Source organism: Engraulis encrasicolus, chromosome 9, assembly GCF_034702125.1.
Source record: "Engraulis encrasicolus isolate BLACKSEA-1 chromosome 9, IST_EnEncr_1.0, whole genome shotgun sequence".
In the NCBI taxonomy this organism is placed as follows: domain Eukaryota; kingdom Metazoa; phylum Chordata; class Actinopteri; order Clupeiformes; family Engraulidae; genus Engraulis; species Engraulis encrasicolus.
This window is the reverse complement of record NC_085865.1, coordinates 30986222-31003721: the sequence shown is the minus strand read 5'-3', so window position 1 is coordinate 31003721 and position 17500 is coordinate 30986222.

The following is a 17500-nucleotide window of genomic DNA, read 5'->3' as shown; positions in this document are numbered from 1 at the left end:
CACAGCAGTATCATCCTCTTGCCTCATTACCCCTCCCAATTCAGACATACACTCAAAACTGATCAGCTGCATGTTGTCTTGGCAATCACAAACTTGACCTCTCAGCTGCTTATTAGCTGTCACATAATTTCAGATGTCCAATTGTTGAGGTGGTTGAGAGGACGGTTGAACACTCACCATGGTAAGTTAGGCTACACCAAGATTTCAAATGAATTGTATGATGACAAAAACAAATATTCCTAGTTTTATAGTAGATTAAGAAGATATACGTGGTCACTATAGCATTCATGATTAAAGGATAGTTCCGGCGTAAAATGAAAGTTTCACCATCGATTTCCCATGCCACATAATGTATCTAGTGATGAGCCATTCCGGGCAAGGCCACGCCGTTATGGAGTTAGCTTATTTTAAGCTTTTTTGGCGAAAAACGCAGCCAATGCATCACGGCGGGGCCAATGTGTAAATATTATTTTCTGATGGTTCCCCGCCATAAACAACCTCAAAAACGCTACACACTTCATCACAAAGGTCTCGTCAATCAAACCAAGGCACAGAGAAGGTCATCGGACCACACAGTCTTTCACTGGCCAGTGTTTTCAGAGGTGCTGCAACTCTCTAGTCTGACCCGGATGCAGGCTACTCAATCAGGTGGCTAGGTAGGCAAGGCTAAACATGGTCCGCGGTTCTTACACCGGCTGCGGCCGTAAAATGAAAAGCTGGAACCCCGACCGTTTTCACCGACTGCCACTGTCTAAACCAGCCATATTACGGGAATGGCTAATAGCATTAGAAGTGGACGAAACTGACATAAAAACCCTGAGGGATCGCGACTACCGTGTGTGGAGGGAGCATTTCGAGGATGATGACTACAAGAAGAGTGAGGGAGATGGAACACCTAGCCTAAACGAAACCGTCTAAAGAGGAATGCTGTGTCAAAAAGGCGCACAGCTATGGAGGTATGTTTGAAGAGAGAGAAACATGTGTAAATGTGTCTGGCTCATGAATCTTGACTGTCTGTGAATCTGTGAAACTGGTTGCAACACCGCGCGTCTTTGCCAGCAAGCACTCTGTTTTGGGAAGGCATACAGGTGCAGTAAATGTAGCCCACTACAGGAGATAAATAAACTGTCAAAACAAACTAGCGCGGGATGGCAAGTGAAATTGTGAAATTGTGCGACCTGAGGCATTCGAGGTGGTTGATGTCAAGCAAGCTAGAGTAGTTTCAGTGAAGTAGACTCTAATTGACGAGGGCGCGCGAGCTCAGATGGTGGAGCATTACGCAACGGAGGAGGGCTGGAGGAATTTTATAAAGTCGTACAAGAAGTGCTCTTACAGATGTAAGTACACCACCAGTGGTGTGTTATTACAAAGTTGAATCCATGTTATATTATACCGTGTTGCAATTACTTTGTAAGAGTAGTCTGCCTACCTGTAACCTTCATACAACTCTTCATATCTGCTGCCTGCACACACGGTAGTCGCGATCCCTCCGGGTTTTTATGTCAGTTTCGTCCACTTCTGATGCTATTAGCCATTCCCCTAATATGGCTGGTTTAGACAGTGGCAGTCGGTGAAAACGGTCGGGGTTCCAGCTTTTCATTTTACAGCCGCAGTCGGTGTAAGAATCGTGGACCATGTTAAGCCTTGCCTACCTAGCCACCTGATTGAGTAGCCTGCATCCGGGTCAGACTAGAGTTGCAACAGTGAGACACCTCTGAAAACACTGGCCAGTGAAAGACTGTGTGGTCGGATGATCTTCTCTGTGCCTCGGTTTGATTGACGAGAGCTTTGTGATGAAGTGTGTAGCGTTTTTGAGGTTGTTTATAGTGGGGAACCATTGGAAAATAATATTTACACATTGGCCCCGCCGTGATGTATTGGCTGCGTTTTTCGCCAAAAAGCTTAAAATAAGCTAACTCCATAACGGCGTGGCATTGCCCGGAATGGCTCAACATTAGATACATTATGTGGCATGGGAAATCGATGGTGAAACTTTCATTTTACGCCGGAACTATCCTTTAATAGTAATTGTGAAATGTTAGCCACAATACCTATGCTGGTGATGAAAAAAATCCAATGTAATGCAGGGCATACAGTAGTAATAGCAACAGAAACACATAATTTTCCCAGTCTTGTGTATCATTTAGATGCCAGATCTTATTTCAGGTCTAGCTTTGAGATGTAGGCCGACACACTTGCACTTCAGATGTAGCCTAAACACAAGAGCTGTGAGTGCTAATGATTGCAGGCATAGATTATAGCCTACACTATTGCACTAGAATCCCATGGCCTCCTGCTTTCTTTACTACCTCACCTCACATTGTTGTTCTATTCCAGTCATACTCACACCGATGAGAATTTCAGACATACCGAGCATAGAGCCTACACATCAAGTACTTTCCAGTGTTGTTAAGTGAACTTTAGTTCATGAAGTAGTTCTGAATTTGGGCAAACCTTAACTGAACACACACTATTTACTGCCTGATGAACCAACTATGAATGAATTCATTCTGGTGCCTGCAAACAAACTACACACACTTTCATTTAATAGGGTGTCAAATTTCCTTAGTGTTCAGGGGAAACCTAGCCAACTACATTGCAAAGACAGACGCCCAATACTATAAAATGACATATAATAAATATATTTTCACTGCAACCTCTTGCGAAAAAGGACTATGAACTAGTTATTTTTTGGAACTATGAACAAACGATTAACTATGAACAATTATGAACTTTGAACAAACTATTTCATTTTGAAATGTGTGAACTGAACATTGAACTAGTTCCTGTAGAAAATAGTCAATCACCTTTCCCAACACTGCTTCTTTCCACCACACACCTGCTCTTAGAGAGCTTATCACACAAAAGGTGGTGTGAAAGAACCCATGGCCACATTGCTCAGTGTCACAGTGAGCAGTGATTGTAGGAAAGAGAAATGAATTTAAAGGCCACACACACACACACACACACACACACACACACACACACACACACACACACACACACACACACACACACACACACACACACACACACACACACACACACACACACACACACACACACACACACACACACAGTGAGCATGAATAGGTCACTCTGACTGAAGCTTGGCATTAGCATCTATGGCCATTTCAGTTAATGCCTGCTATTTAGTCATTATTTTTATGTCGCTTCAAATGTTGTCATTTATCCTTTCCACAGCACTTTGTGACCACGAAGGCTATGGATCGATTCACGTTGAACTTCTGCTTTAAGTGGCGAGATGTGTCTTCTACTGTGCCAGTGTGTGTAGCTGCAGCTGAGATTTTTAGAGTATTATATCCAGTCTCTCCGGCTACAGGGAGGGAGGACTAATGCCGGTTTTACAAGGCCAGGAGTGTATTGTGGTATGGTAGGCTGTACTGTGTTACAACAAATCTTTTTTTTCCCTTTCTGAAGCGCAGCAGCAATAATTAAAGGGCAACTGGAGTGGAACAGCTGGGTTATTTCTTATTGATCAGACAGAGAGTGCTGAGAATCTCTGAGAGGACAGAGGACAAACATCTGGAATTGTCCCTTTGGGTTTCAACAAGAGAAACCCTGTTCATTTCTTTGTCTGTCTTTTTGTCGTCCCTGATCTTGTCTCTGTCTGTCTCTGACTCTGTTTCTGTCTGTCTGTCTGTCTGTCTATCGGTCTGTCTGTCTCTCAGATAAATTTAGATAACTACACAAACACATGCATATGCAGTAGAGCAACACACATGTGCACACGCATGCACGCATAAACACACACGCACGCACACACACACACACACACACACACACACACACACACACACACACACACACACACACACACACACACACACACACACACACACACACACACACACACACACACACACACACACACACACCCCTGGCCTGTTTCAATAAAAACGAAATAAAAAAAGTATATAGGGTGGTGCATTTTCATTTAGCCTTCCACAGTTCCAAGACAAAAAAAAACCCACCAACAACAAGGAAACAAAAACTCATCTCTAGCCATCCCTCCACCTGCTCTAGTTTTTAAATGAAAGTGAGTCCGGTGGGAGTATGCACCATTCTTACTGAGGCGTATCTGAATAACACGCCATGAATTTCCACCAGCCACGAAACAAACAAACATTTCCCTCGACATCAGCTCGCCGACGATTCTCCACCCTGCCGATAATGCCTGCATAGCAGACAGGGAATTATTTGCTAGATTTTACAGTGGATGGACACCGCTCATCGTCACGCCTTTGGTTCAAAACAGATGCTCTCTCTCTCTCTCTCTCTCTCTCTCTCTCTCTCTCTCTCTCTCTCTCTCTCTCCCTTCTTTATCTTCTCTCTTTTTAAGTTACACAATATGAACTACAACTGTCTTTTGGGTAAATGTCAATTTAGTCTGTCCACAGCAGTGCTAGGACTAGCATGCCACAAGCACAGGTTATATCAGTCCTACAGTAGTATCACAGACAGTGATGCACACAAAGCTACGTCAGCGAGGTGGTGATAGCATCTGGCTGAAATGAAATCTCGGATGAGGAGCGAACAGATATATTGCATCCTGTCATGTGTGTGGCAATATGGAGCCCTCAGCCATGAGAGGCATGCACCTGAGACAAGACGAGGGGCCAGGTCACAAGCTCACAACACATTTGTCACCACAGATTGCTCTAGCATGGTTTGCACCTATGTGGCTCTGGGGGACTGGCAGCACATCACAAATCACCTGTTGAACTGTTTAGAATCCTTAAATGCTTCCTACTTTGATTTGAATGTCATGTTTAATTAAAAGTTGATTAAAAACCCGTCTGAAAATAAAATGCAAAATGGGAGCGAGTGTGCAGACATTCCATTTTATTTTTTGTCCTGCACCTACATTTTTGATGTGCACACTCAGGCGCGGAGTGGCCATCGGGAGATCGGGGACTTGTCCCGGTGGGCCGCGGCCGCGAAATATATTACTGCGGCCCTGTTACGTTCTCAGCCGGCCCCAAAGTGTTCGGCCACAGGATATTTTTAGCCGGTTCAGCATCAAAACTGATGTGAACTAGCTACAGATCAATTCTTGGTCACACGGTAGTTGACTCAACAGTATATATACCGTTTACCCGACCGCAATACCTCAGTGACGGTGTCAAACAGTAAATTGGCCACACCCCTTCTCTACTGATAATGTTCATACACCGTAGATCGCGGAAGTTTACTAGATCTTAGTAACATAGTTTCGTTTTCAGTATTTCAAGAACCTGTGATATTTAGATTGGTTACCAAGGAACGTAAATATTAGTCAGTTGTGATTTATTTTCCGATTTCCACATGACTGTTACAGTTTACAGTCTGCCACTCCCGATTCACTTGTTCTGTGGTTATTGACTTGGGTTACGAACATACTCCACCAAGTGGTAAGGAAGTGAACTGCAGCTAAGCAGGAAAACACGTTGTAGATGTTTTGATGGCATTGGTTTGTTAGAACTAGAGGTATATCTCCTTACAGTCGAAATAATGGTATATCATACATATATTTATATATGGCACATTTAGGATGTAGCCTATGTAATGTCTGAAGAAATGGAACAAAATAATTACCACACAAGATTCTGATGTGAGCAGTGCTGGGTGTGTAGCCTAAACTGTGGATTAAAATGTAATTGCAAGAAACAAAGACATTTGCTGCGACGAAGACAGCGTTTTAAAGAGGCACTATGTAGCATTACGTAGTTTGTGTGGTGCCCATGGCATGCCTGTCTCAAAATCTACACCCTCAGGAAAAAAAATGATGTTTAAGTAAGCTCCTCTCATGTTAAGTAAGTGAGAATGTTTCTCATCACGGAATGCCAGCAGTTGATATACAAATCTGAATACGGTATGTAAAGCGATTTTTCGTATGAGAAGTGTTTCCCACGACACTTGTAGCGGGCCGCTCTGTCAAAAGTTACATTTGGAGTTCTCAGCGGACGGACAGTGAAAGTGGTCTCGAGAGTCATTGTTCACTTACTAATGACTCAAATAAGCATCGTCTGACTCGGGACAGTGATTAATTAAACTTTTAATCCTACATAGTGCCACTTTAAGGTAGGCCTACACCGTTTGGTTATACATTTTGTTGACTTATGGTTGTGCTTTGAAGTAGCTAGGTTTGGCTTATTTGCTGCATGGTGGGTTTATTGCACAATGTAGACAGACTTAAACTATAGGCTACTATACTATATTTTGTAAGCCTACTCTTCTAAAAATCCCCACACTCAAAACTTTGTGCCCATGCTCATCCGTCTTCCTTAAACGATATTTCAATTTCAAACTGTCAAAATGACAGTGGAGTGCACATTTGCATGGAACAGTAGCGTGATGTAGCCTAACCTAGTAGGCCTATGAATGCTTTGGACTGTGATGATGGCTCCAGTGGTGTAGTCTACTTTTTGAAGTGGGTATACTGTATATTTGAGCATTTTTTTATGTGTACTGTATATATTTGTGCTATTGTAAATAATGGATCAATCCATTTTAAGTGGGTATACTGCAATCCCTGACATTTTGAAATGGGTGCCGGTTTATACCTGCGTTTTACATAGACTACACCACTGGCTGTGCATTTCATCAAGGTGTAGGCTAAATTCTCCAATTCAGGTTGATATTTTGACTACACTAATGTTCACATGTAGTACGACTGCAGATTTCGTGGCTTTTGTCTTTTTGGTTAGGAAACCATGTTGTTCGCTTTTTTTGTTTGTTTGTTTTTTTGTTTTTTTAAAGAGGGCCGCCAAGGGGAAAATTCTCCCGGTGGGAAAAGGTGGGCCACTCCGCCCCTGTGCACACCATTACCTACCTTGTTATCAAATGGCATGTGTTGGTGAAGACATGGTGGTTGTAATACGTACTTGATGGTTGCGCACTGTTAGTGTCACAGGTCATTCACAAAAACATTGACCTCAAAAACATTGACCTCAAACATTTTGTTTGGATTCAGCCCACCAGCCCGCACTTATCCCTATAGAGCACCGAGTATACATAAAGCACGAAATAAAACAGTCTGGTGTCTGGTGCACCAAAGTAGAACACAATTAAAGAGTGAATTGAATCAAGTGAAATGGAATTGCTCCACTGAAAATGCTCTTTTAGAGCGAAAAGCCTTGATGTGATGTGGATTGTCAGCAGCGCAGTCCAACACATTCATGAATGCATCTTGGACCAAAAAACACATAGTGCATTCGGCTTTTCATGCTGTGGTCCTCCGAGACCAAGTCTTTGTCTCTCTCATCGGTCTCTCTCCATCTCTCTGTGTCTCTGTGTCTCTGCTCTCTCTCTCTCTCTCTCTCTCTCTCTCTCTCTCTCTCTCTCTCTCTCTCTCTCTCTCTCTCTCTCTCTCTCTCTCTCTCTCTTTCTCCCTCCCTCCCCTAAAATGTGGGTCCCAAGCTAGGCATTCCCAGAGGAAATGCCAGACCACATCACTCTCCTCAGGGGAGCTTCTTTCCTCTCTTCTCCTCCTTGGGGAGGTCTACTGTATGGTGACGAGCAGGGCTGTGGTGACAACAAGGGCGGCTGGCAGCCATTTCCTGCGGGCTGTCATTCACTGGAGGCGGGGGTGGGGGTGGGTCTACTGGTGGGGTGGATGGATGGTGCTGATGGGAGAAATTGCCTGTTGTCTGTCTGTCTGTCTGTATATCTCTCTGTCTGTCTGTCTGTCTCTCTGTCTGTCTGTTTGTCTGTCTGTCTGTCTGTCTGTCTGTCTGTCATTATGTCTGTCTGTCTGTCTGTCTGTCTGTCAGAGTGTTTCTGTGTTTCTGCTGGACAAGCTGAGCTCACACAGCTGAGGGCCCAGAGCCCACCGATAAGGCTCCAACCAGTAGAGGAATGGCATGCACACTCGATACACACACACACACACACACACACACACACACACACACACATGCACGTGCACACACGCACGCACACACACACACACACACACACACACACACGCATACGCATGCACGCACACACATGCACACACGTGCAAACACACACACACGCACACACACACACACACACACACACACACACACACACACACACACACACACACACACACACACACACACACACACACACACACACACACACACAATCACATTGGAGCCAAGCCTGAAGCTCTGCCGGCTCCTCTCAGCCTGTCAATCACACACACACATCTCTCCACGATTCTCCAGGTGGGACTTAAGATCCGTAAACCAGAATCACAATGCTAAAATCCCGGCCCAACATTCCCTTCATTCAGTAAGTCAGGGCTGTTTCAAGGAATTTCAGGGGCCCTAGGCAAATAGAGACTCTGGGCCCGTACACCCGCGACACGAGTACATTCTCAATTATCATTGTCCTGTGTTTTTCTTCTCTTGAAACTCCACCATAGCCTCCGCAGTTAGGAGGGAGGGCTGGACTCAGGGGTGCCGACAGGGGGGTACAAAGGGGACAGTTGTCCCAGGCCCAGGGAAAGAGGGGGCCCATAATTGGTCGCTCATTACATTGTATGTATTGGGTTGGGGGGCCCTTTCGGATTACTTTGTCCTGGGTTCGGCCAATGCTGTCCAGCGGTCTGGCTGGACTTTCAACTGGGGGCCCTATAGGCAATTGCCTACTTTGCCTGACTGGTTGTGAAAGGCCTTCAGCAGGTGTGTGATAGGGAGATACTCGCATTACAGCAACAACACCAGCACCACAACACACAGAGAAGAGGGATTTAGCAAGGTTGCATTTAACATTCATGACATTGTCCAACAACACCTGTTGTTAAGTCAGTAAACGTCACTTGCGTAATCTTGTGAGCTCAGTGTGAAAAGCATTTAAACTCCAACAGAGACACCTGACAGTGGATTTCATCTTCATTGCCACCTGTGAATGGTAATCTGCTTTATGAGCGGCTTATTAAAAAAGCCTTCTGCCTGAGTGTTTGTCTGACATATAACTAATTCCCTTATTGATATCAACCAATGAAGTAGTATTCCTTCAATGTAATACTTCCATGCTACTTCAAAGACAACTCTTCCAAAGACATTCTCCTATTATTCCAGGATCACAAGGGCACATGTGGGCCTTTTGAGGGGGGGCATTCAAGGTGTTGAACAAAACTCTGAATGTCCTATGCAGGGCTTCGAACCGGTTCAAGGAACGAAAACGAAAACCAGAAACTTTTTGTATTTTAGAGGGAACAGAAACGAAACCGGAAACGTTATTATTTTTTATGTTCTGGAACGGGAACACTTATTTAAAAATAATGGTAACCGGTTAATACCGGTTAATACCGTTCCTCAAACTAAAAAAAAAAAAGTCATTATTTTCCTGCGCACGTTACCATGACGGCTGAGGTTCGCGACCTGTGTGACATCAGACATTCTCTGACTGAATGGAGAGAGAGATGTGGACTACAAAGTCTCCACTCCACATCTTAATTAAGAGAAACCACTGTCATACAAAAGGACAGAGTTTGCATTGCATTATTGTAAGACATTGCAGGGAAGCGCGTGTAAAGCGCACCAACAATGTTCGGCGTTATTGGGCATCCATGGCCGCTTCAAATATGCACAAACTCACAATGTCCATCATAGTGCTCCCCGTGACCCAAGTCAGCGTGGAGCGCACATTTTCATCATTGAGGTTTATTTTCTGCTTCTCCGCTTAGGTCGTCCTGAATGATAAAATTCTGGAGGATATTCTTTTCATCCGCTTGAATAAACAGTTTTGAATGTAGGCTGACTCATTCGCACTTCCGTCTTTCTTGGTTAACGTCAGTTAGGCCTTTGGGGAGTAATCAGCTGACAGGAACGAAATTAACCATTCCGGGAACAATATTTTTTGGTTCTAACCGGTTCGGGAACGTCAATTTATTGGCGGAACTCAGAACCGGAAACGTTATAATTCCGTTTCTGTTCGGAACGGAACGTTTGGAAAAAAATAACGGTTCAAAGCCCTGGTCCTATGTATATGCTCAGAGCTTTGGCCATTAGTGTGGACATTCCTACTTGTACTGCTGACATGTGAAATAAAATGTGTAGAAATATACATGTGTATATTTCTAAATACAGACCTCAACACTGAAAAGAAATGATAATGGTTTGCAACACTGATCAATGCTCAAAAAGCCAACATTCAAACATCATGCCATTACAGCAAACATTTGGGAGCATTAAGCAGTGCCGTGCATTTTTTTCTTTACAGTTTTATCTATTTGGGTCAGCACCTGCACTACTCATATTGGCACACTGGGCTGGTCAGGTGGAAAAATAGGGCCCGGGCGCTTTTGGCTTAAAGGGGCCCCTCATAATTAGCAGTGCAGAAATGGTTGGCGCCGCACCTGGGCCCCTATTTTCAGAAATGTAAAAATATATATAATATATATATATATATAATTTATTTTTCATATCTGAAAATAGGGTATGGGGCCCACCAGGAAATGCCCACTATGCCAGATGGCCAGTCCAGCCCTGCTGGCACATCATCTTTGTCTTCAGGTACTCAGACCATGAAGAAATAAGAAAGGTCATTTTAATTTTTCTCAGAATATTCCCTAGAATACCTCTTCCCCAAGAATACCTCAGATATTTAAAGTGAATATTTTGATGTGTCATTTCAGAAGAATATTTTAAATCTTTGCACTTTGCATCTCCTGGCCTTTTCAAACCATATCTGTGGACACACAGCAGTCCTAACAAGCTAATTATGGTCTGACTCTCAGACATATCTACATCGCCTAGGTCTATAGGCTGCATGGTTCCTCTAACCTTGATGAAACAGTCCTAAGTTACACTTTGGTCCCATAACACAAAGTCAACATGAAATATAGTGATATGGTATCGGAATGATCATACTGTATCAATCTAAATCAAAGAATTATAAAGAGTTTGCAAGGATCGGTTGTGCATTTCTCAAAACCATACTTGCTAACCATATTACTTACTTTGCTGGTTGCAAATACCATTTCCAAGCTGCTAACTGGCTTACAACTATGCTTTCTAGAAACACAAGCCAGAGATGCCTTATACTCACCATCAAATAAGAAAAGATTTTATTTAGCCTACCTTAAAAAAAGAGTTTCACTAAATGCCCCATCATCGTTCATTCCAGATAGATAAATAAATAAATAAAATAAACAAAACTTTGTTTGAGGGTGCTCAGACCCGCACAAAAAGCCTGAGTGCACAGGACATGTGTAGTTAGCTTTGAGGTGCCAAAGCTACTGTATACGACTTTATAAGATCTAGCACTTCACAGATTCTTGGTTTGATTCCAAGAGAGAGTTCAAAGGCTTTTACTACGCACCCTGAAATAAACTTCAAATCATTGACTTAGCCTCTGCCTCCCACAAGACCTGCTGACATCCATTCAAGCGCATTCTTTCAACACCTGTCCAACAGCAAGAGCTGTGGCCGCTGCCTTGACCTTTTCTATAAACTACTCTATATGAGAGACATCACTCTGGTTTTCCCTTGAGGTCTGCATTTCCTACACACATGAACACACACACACACACACACACACACACACACACACACACACACACACACACACACACACACACACACACACACACACACACACACACACACACACACACACACACACGCACACACACTTCAGTGGATTTGCTAGCTGTTGATTATTAGTTTGTCTGATGCTCTCATTATTGTCTACTGTAGCATGGGGCCCACACATACTGGGTGGCCCGAGACAAAGAGGGTATTTGGGGGCCCTTTTTTGTCTTCAAACGTATAATAATAATAATAATAATAATAATAATAATAATAATAATAATAATAATAATAATATTTTCGTTTTATATAGCGCCTTTCAAAACACCCAAGGACGCTTCACAGAGTGTTGATGTTGATTTATTAAGGGATAGCATCATTGCACCTTCCGACCATTGGATTTACAGTAAGTTATCATTGCTTCAAATGATCATTTGGAGTACATAACCAGTCATTACCAGGGTGCCCCCTTTCAGCTGGGGCTCCTTGGTAATTGCCTTGTTTGCTTGTCTTGTTTTGACAGGCATACTATTGTATGCAGGCCTTGTCAACATGCCTATTCTCAGTTGTTGCTGGTTTAGAAATCCACCTCTAGAAAATTAAAATTAATATCTAAGCAAATAGCGCATCATTATCAATGGTTTGATTGATTTGATTGCTGATTGGTGGTAGTTTGGCTGCTTTCCATACACACCTGTTTATCCCAGCTTATCCTGGTCTTGTTCTTGCGGTTCATTAGAACAAGCTCCGTCTTTGAGTCAGTCATCACCTTGTGCTCACCCCCGACCATGTGCTGAGGACCATATAGGCTACCATAATCTTAGATCATATCTTGCCCAAGGCTAAATAATAACATACAATATCACAGCAAATTCTTCACATTAGGACATTAACCCATTTGTCATTAGCCCCATTGCATTTTTACAGAAAGGTAATGTTCGTATATTTCAAAGGCTGTTGTCGGAGAGTCCTGAACATTTTCAAAAAACAGCCATGGCACACACACACACAATCACACACACACACACAAACAAACACACACACACACACACACACACACACACACACACACACACACACACACACACACACACACACACACACACACACACACACACACACACACACACACACACACACACACACACACACACACACACACAGTCACCTCTCTTACCCTTTCCCTCGTTTACATTGTGTCAAGAGCATGCTCATTTTATTTTACTCTCCTGGGGTTGTATGCACGCAGGCTCCCAGAGGGAGATACACACTAAAGTCACGTTTCTTATTTCCCCATCCACTCTCCTTAAGTCACTTATCGTTCACACATTCACATGCGAGGCACAGCGACGTTTGTGTCTCATCTATAGGGACGCTGACAACTTTTGCTGGGCCCGGGACAAAGCCATCTGAAAAGCGCTTCCCCCCTTACCCCATAAAATATAATGGGCACCGAATACCGGGACCTCCCTCCCCCTGGGCCCAGGACAACCGATCCCTTTTACCCTTCCTGTCGGCTTCCCCTGCTTGTCTGTTTGCTGAAGTGACAGCGGGTACATCCCCTCACGCTTAGCCTTGTTACGAGATATGTGCTCATCTGATCTTCGGGATGGCGTGCGTGTTGCAGCGAGCGAGAGGGAATATTTGACAACAGTGGTCATGACATTTATGAAAAGCACACTTCCGAATGCTGTCAAGGCGCCGCAGGATACACAATAATGACTTTTGAGCTCAAGCAAACAGTGTCGGCTTGATAGTAATGGCAAGTCTTTACACAAATCCATGCTTCTTTTTTACCCAGATACATTCTTATTTCAAAGCATGATTTTGTATTTAACAGAAGCTAATGTAAAACGACTAACAAAAAAATGGGTATTATAGAAGTGCCATGACAGCTACTGCCACTCCACGTGTACAGTACTGTATGTGTGCACGGCAGTATAATATGCACGAATGGAGATGATCGTGCAGTGGCAATGCAACAACACGCCCCTACGCTCCTCTCCTCTGCCACATCCACATCTGCATCGGTGGAGGGGCTGGTCATGCACTTGCCTTTACACAGGCGCAGGGCACCTTGGCTGTATAACAAGCTCCCTGGCTGGGCAGGGATTGAAGACCGGGGACCGATATGAGATATATGCACATAGTAAAAGGGCCAGCCTTTTCCACGGGGCCCTGTCCGTGCATGATTGACTGTATGGAGAGAGAGAGAGGAAGAAAGGAAGGAAGAAAGAAAGGAAGGGAGATGCTGGAATTGGTGCCCTGCCAGATCCTTGTGAATGGCCTCTTTTTTCAATTATGGCGATATACACCTCCTTCCCCTCAGTGTGGAGGAGAGGAGAAAGATTAAGAGCTAGGGACAGGAAAAGAGGGGAGGGTTGCGATTTAATACACAACATTAAAAATGCAGTGCAGAAAAACAGATAGGACAATAGGTTAGTTCACCTGTCTTGAAAGAGTAGCCTATGTTCTAGGGATTTGTGCTTTCCCACTTAAAGACAGTCATTCACGTACATTCACAAATACCTACCCATAACCACACATAATCATAACCACAAGGCACACAGACAAACACACCAACGGACAAATACATGCATGCACATGCACACGCATGCACGTATGCACACACACACACATAAACACATGCACGCACGCCCACACGCACACGCACACAGACACAGACACAGACACACGCACACAGACACACGTACACGCACACAGACACAGACACAGACACAGACACAGACACAGACACAGACACAGACACAGACACAGACACACACACAGAAGAACACATTTAATTTCAAAGCCCATTAACAAAAAAAAATGTATAAGATGATCCTTTTACCCTACTGTTGCTGTGCAGGATTATAGCCTACTGCTACAAATTCAAACTAGCACAAACTGGTTTTAATTTCTGCCAGGCCAGATGGCCCAGGCAGTAACAATGTGTATTCTGGCACAGCTAGAAACTGATAAAGTTCTCCATGTTCCCATGGGCAGATACTGCTGGCTTTCACAGTCCCACCGAGCTGTTGAAATGCAATGGGACATGGACACAGAAGCAGAAAAACACATTACAGCTTCAAAGTAGAAGTTCCTCCAAACAATCCCTGTAAATTGTATTTAGCCTATTTGTGTTATTCTAGCAGAGGCTGTTTCTGTCGTTCTAGCCTATATTTTATTTTATTCACTTCAGTTACTGCATGGTCTGCACTCTACTACATGCATGTTTCTTCATGTGGTGTGCCCATGCCGCAGTGCACACTGATTGCACTGTATGAGAAATGATAGACTGGTTTTAAGTTGATCAGAATTTCGCTGCAGACCTGCAGTACAGGTCTGAATCCTGCAAGCTCAACCCAACCCCCATCCCACCTCCTCGTCTACAGCTTACCTAGTCCTGTTGTCTTTAATAACTGCGAGAAATGAGGCACGTATCCCACACTCCCTTTGGGCTGGGCCCCTGTCATCAAGCCCAGACTGTGGCTGGGCCTGCACCCCTCCTCCACCCCTCCACCACTCCATTCCTCCACCTCTCCACCCCTCCAACCTTCCTCCACCTCTCCACCTCTCCACCCCTCCAGCCCCTGTCATCAAGCCCAGACTGTGGCTGGGCCTCCTCCCCTCCAGCCCTCCTCCACCTCTCCATTCCTCCACTCCACCCCTCCAATCCTTCCACCCCTCCTCCCCATCTACCACTGCACTTCTCTCCCCCTTCCATCCCTCCACCCTATAGCTCTTCACCCCATTCTCTTCTCTGTTCGTACCTTGCACTCCTCTACTCTTCAGCACCCTATCCTATACTACAATCCATTTCTCCACCCTTCACATTTTCACCGCTCTTCCCCTCCACTTCTCTTTAATCCTATAGTTTTCTTTATAACTACTCCACCCCTCTACCCTCCTCCACCTCTCCATCACTAAGCCCTGCTCCCCTAACTCCTCCATCCTTATCCCAAATATCTTCCACTTTTCCAGCATTATCTGCCTACAGTCCTCCACCTCTGCCTCAGCCCATGCTGCGCAACACCTCCATCCATCCAATCCTCCATCATTACCATTTACACACACCATATCCAACCCTCCACCCCTCCATCTAATTATTTTTCTCTGCGTCCTCCACCCGGTCACTGCCTCTCCCTCAGGCTGCGGTCTCCAGCCCTTAGTCTTCAGGCCTCCACCTCTCTATACGTCTTCTCTTCAGTCCTCCTCCCTTCTACATCTTCCCTCCAACTCTTCACTACCCCTCAGCCCAGGGGCGGACTTTCCATTAGGCAAACCTAGGCAATTGCCTAGGGCACTGACCAAATCTGTCCTCCATAGGGGCCCCAACTGTCACACCAGTCACAGTAAGCACACAAAAAGTGGGCTTTGTCACCTTTGCAAAGTAGCCTCGTCGAAAATATACCATATGAGACAAAACACTGACAGTAAATAGCACCACGACACAGAATTGTATGTCTACATAATAACTGTTGGGGGCCTCATGTTTGTATTTCACCTATAGTGTCTCAAAAGGCTGGATCTGGCCCTGCCTCAGCCCATTGCTGGTGGGGGAGGTGGGAGTGGAGAGCTAGACCCTGCGGCTGCAGCTAACACAACAGCCGTAGGTGGGCTAATCTGCAAACTGGCCCAGTAATGTGGAAACAGCTCCCGAACTATGTCTGGTTCCATGTATTTAATTAAAACGCCATTAAGAGGTGGTAACACACAAAAAACACACAGACAGGCAAACACACACGCACACACGCACGCACGCACGCACACACACACGCGCGCGCACACACGCGCGCACACACGCGCGCACGCACGAATGCACACACACACACACACACACACACACACACACACACACACACACACACACACACACACACACACACACACACACACACACACACACACACACACAAGCACACACACACACGATCTCCCAGGTCTGCCCTGTCACAGATATTAGATAAATATTTTTGCAGAGGTGCTGGGAAATCTGTCATGGTGCACATTCTAGGTGACTGCAGGAGGAGGAGGAGGAGTGGAGAACGCTCAAAGAAGCTTTGTGTGGAGAAACCAAAGTCAAAAGACAAGGAAATGAGCTTTTGAGGGCCATGGAGGGGGAAAGAAAAGAGAGCGAAAGAAAAGAAAGAAAGAAAAAGAACAACACAACTCAGAGAACCCGAGAATAATGTTATATTTTTCACCCTGATATTCTTCATGGTCCGTCTCCAGGAGAAGTTGTATGGCCTTTGGAGCGCTCCATTGGAACGATTGAAGCGTTTTGTTCTGACGAAGAATTGGGTTGCTCTGCATGTCTGCCCTGTTTTATTTTTTCATACGCTGTTTTTTTTTCTCTCACTCACATATGGTTCTCTCCTCTCTGAAAGTGGAGATAGATTGTTATGGAAATGAGGGATGGAAAAAAATGCACAACCTTGCAAAGCCCTTGGGACTAGGATTGTGTGTGTACACACACACACATGCACACATACGCACAAACACAAACACAAACACACACACAAACACACGCATACACGCACGCATACACGCACGCATACACGCACGGATGCATGCGCGCGCGCACGCACACACACACACACACACACACACACACACACACACACACACACACACACACACACACACACACACACACACACACACACACACACACACACACACACACACACACACAGTATTAACACGTGTGTGTGTAGATGTGTCTTTTTTCATTCTTTTGATACTGACTGACTTCTTTCCTCACAACTGCAGAAACACACCTGAAGCTATGATGGATCATTCTCGCTCTCTTCACATTCACACATTTCTCATCAGCTGCCAATCATTGTGGTGAGTCTCTGTCATGAGTTCACACCTCCCCTCCAGGGGCAGGGGGGCTATGTGGGGAGGGATGGAGACGACGGGGGGACGACGACAAAGGGGTCACTTGTCCCGGGCCCAGGAAGAGAGACGGCCCAGAATTGGAT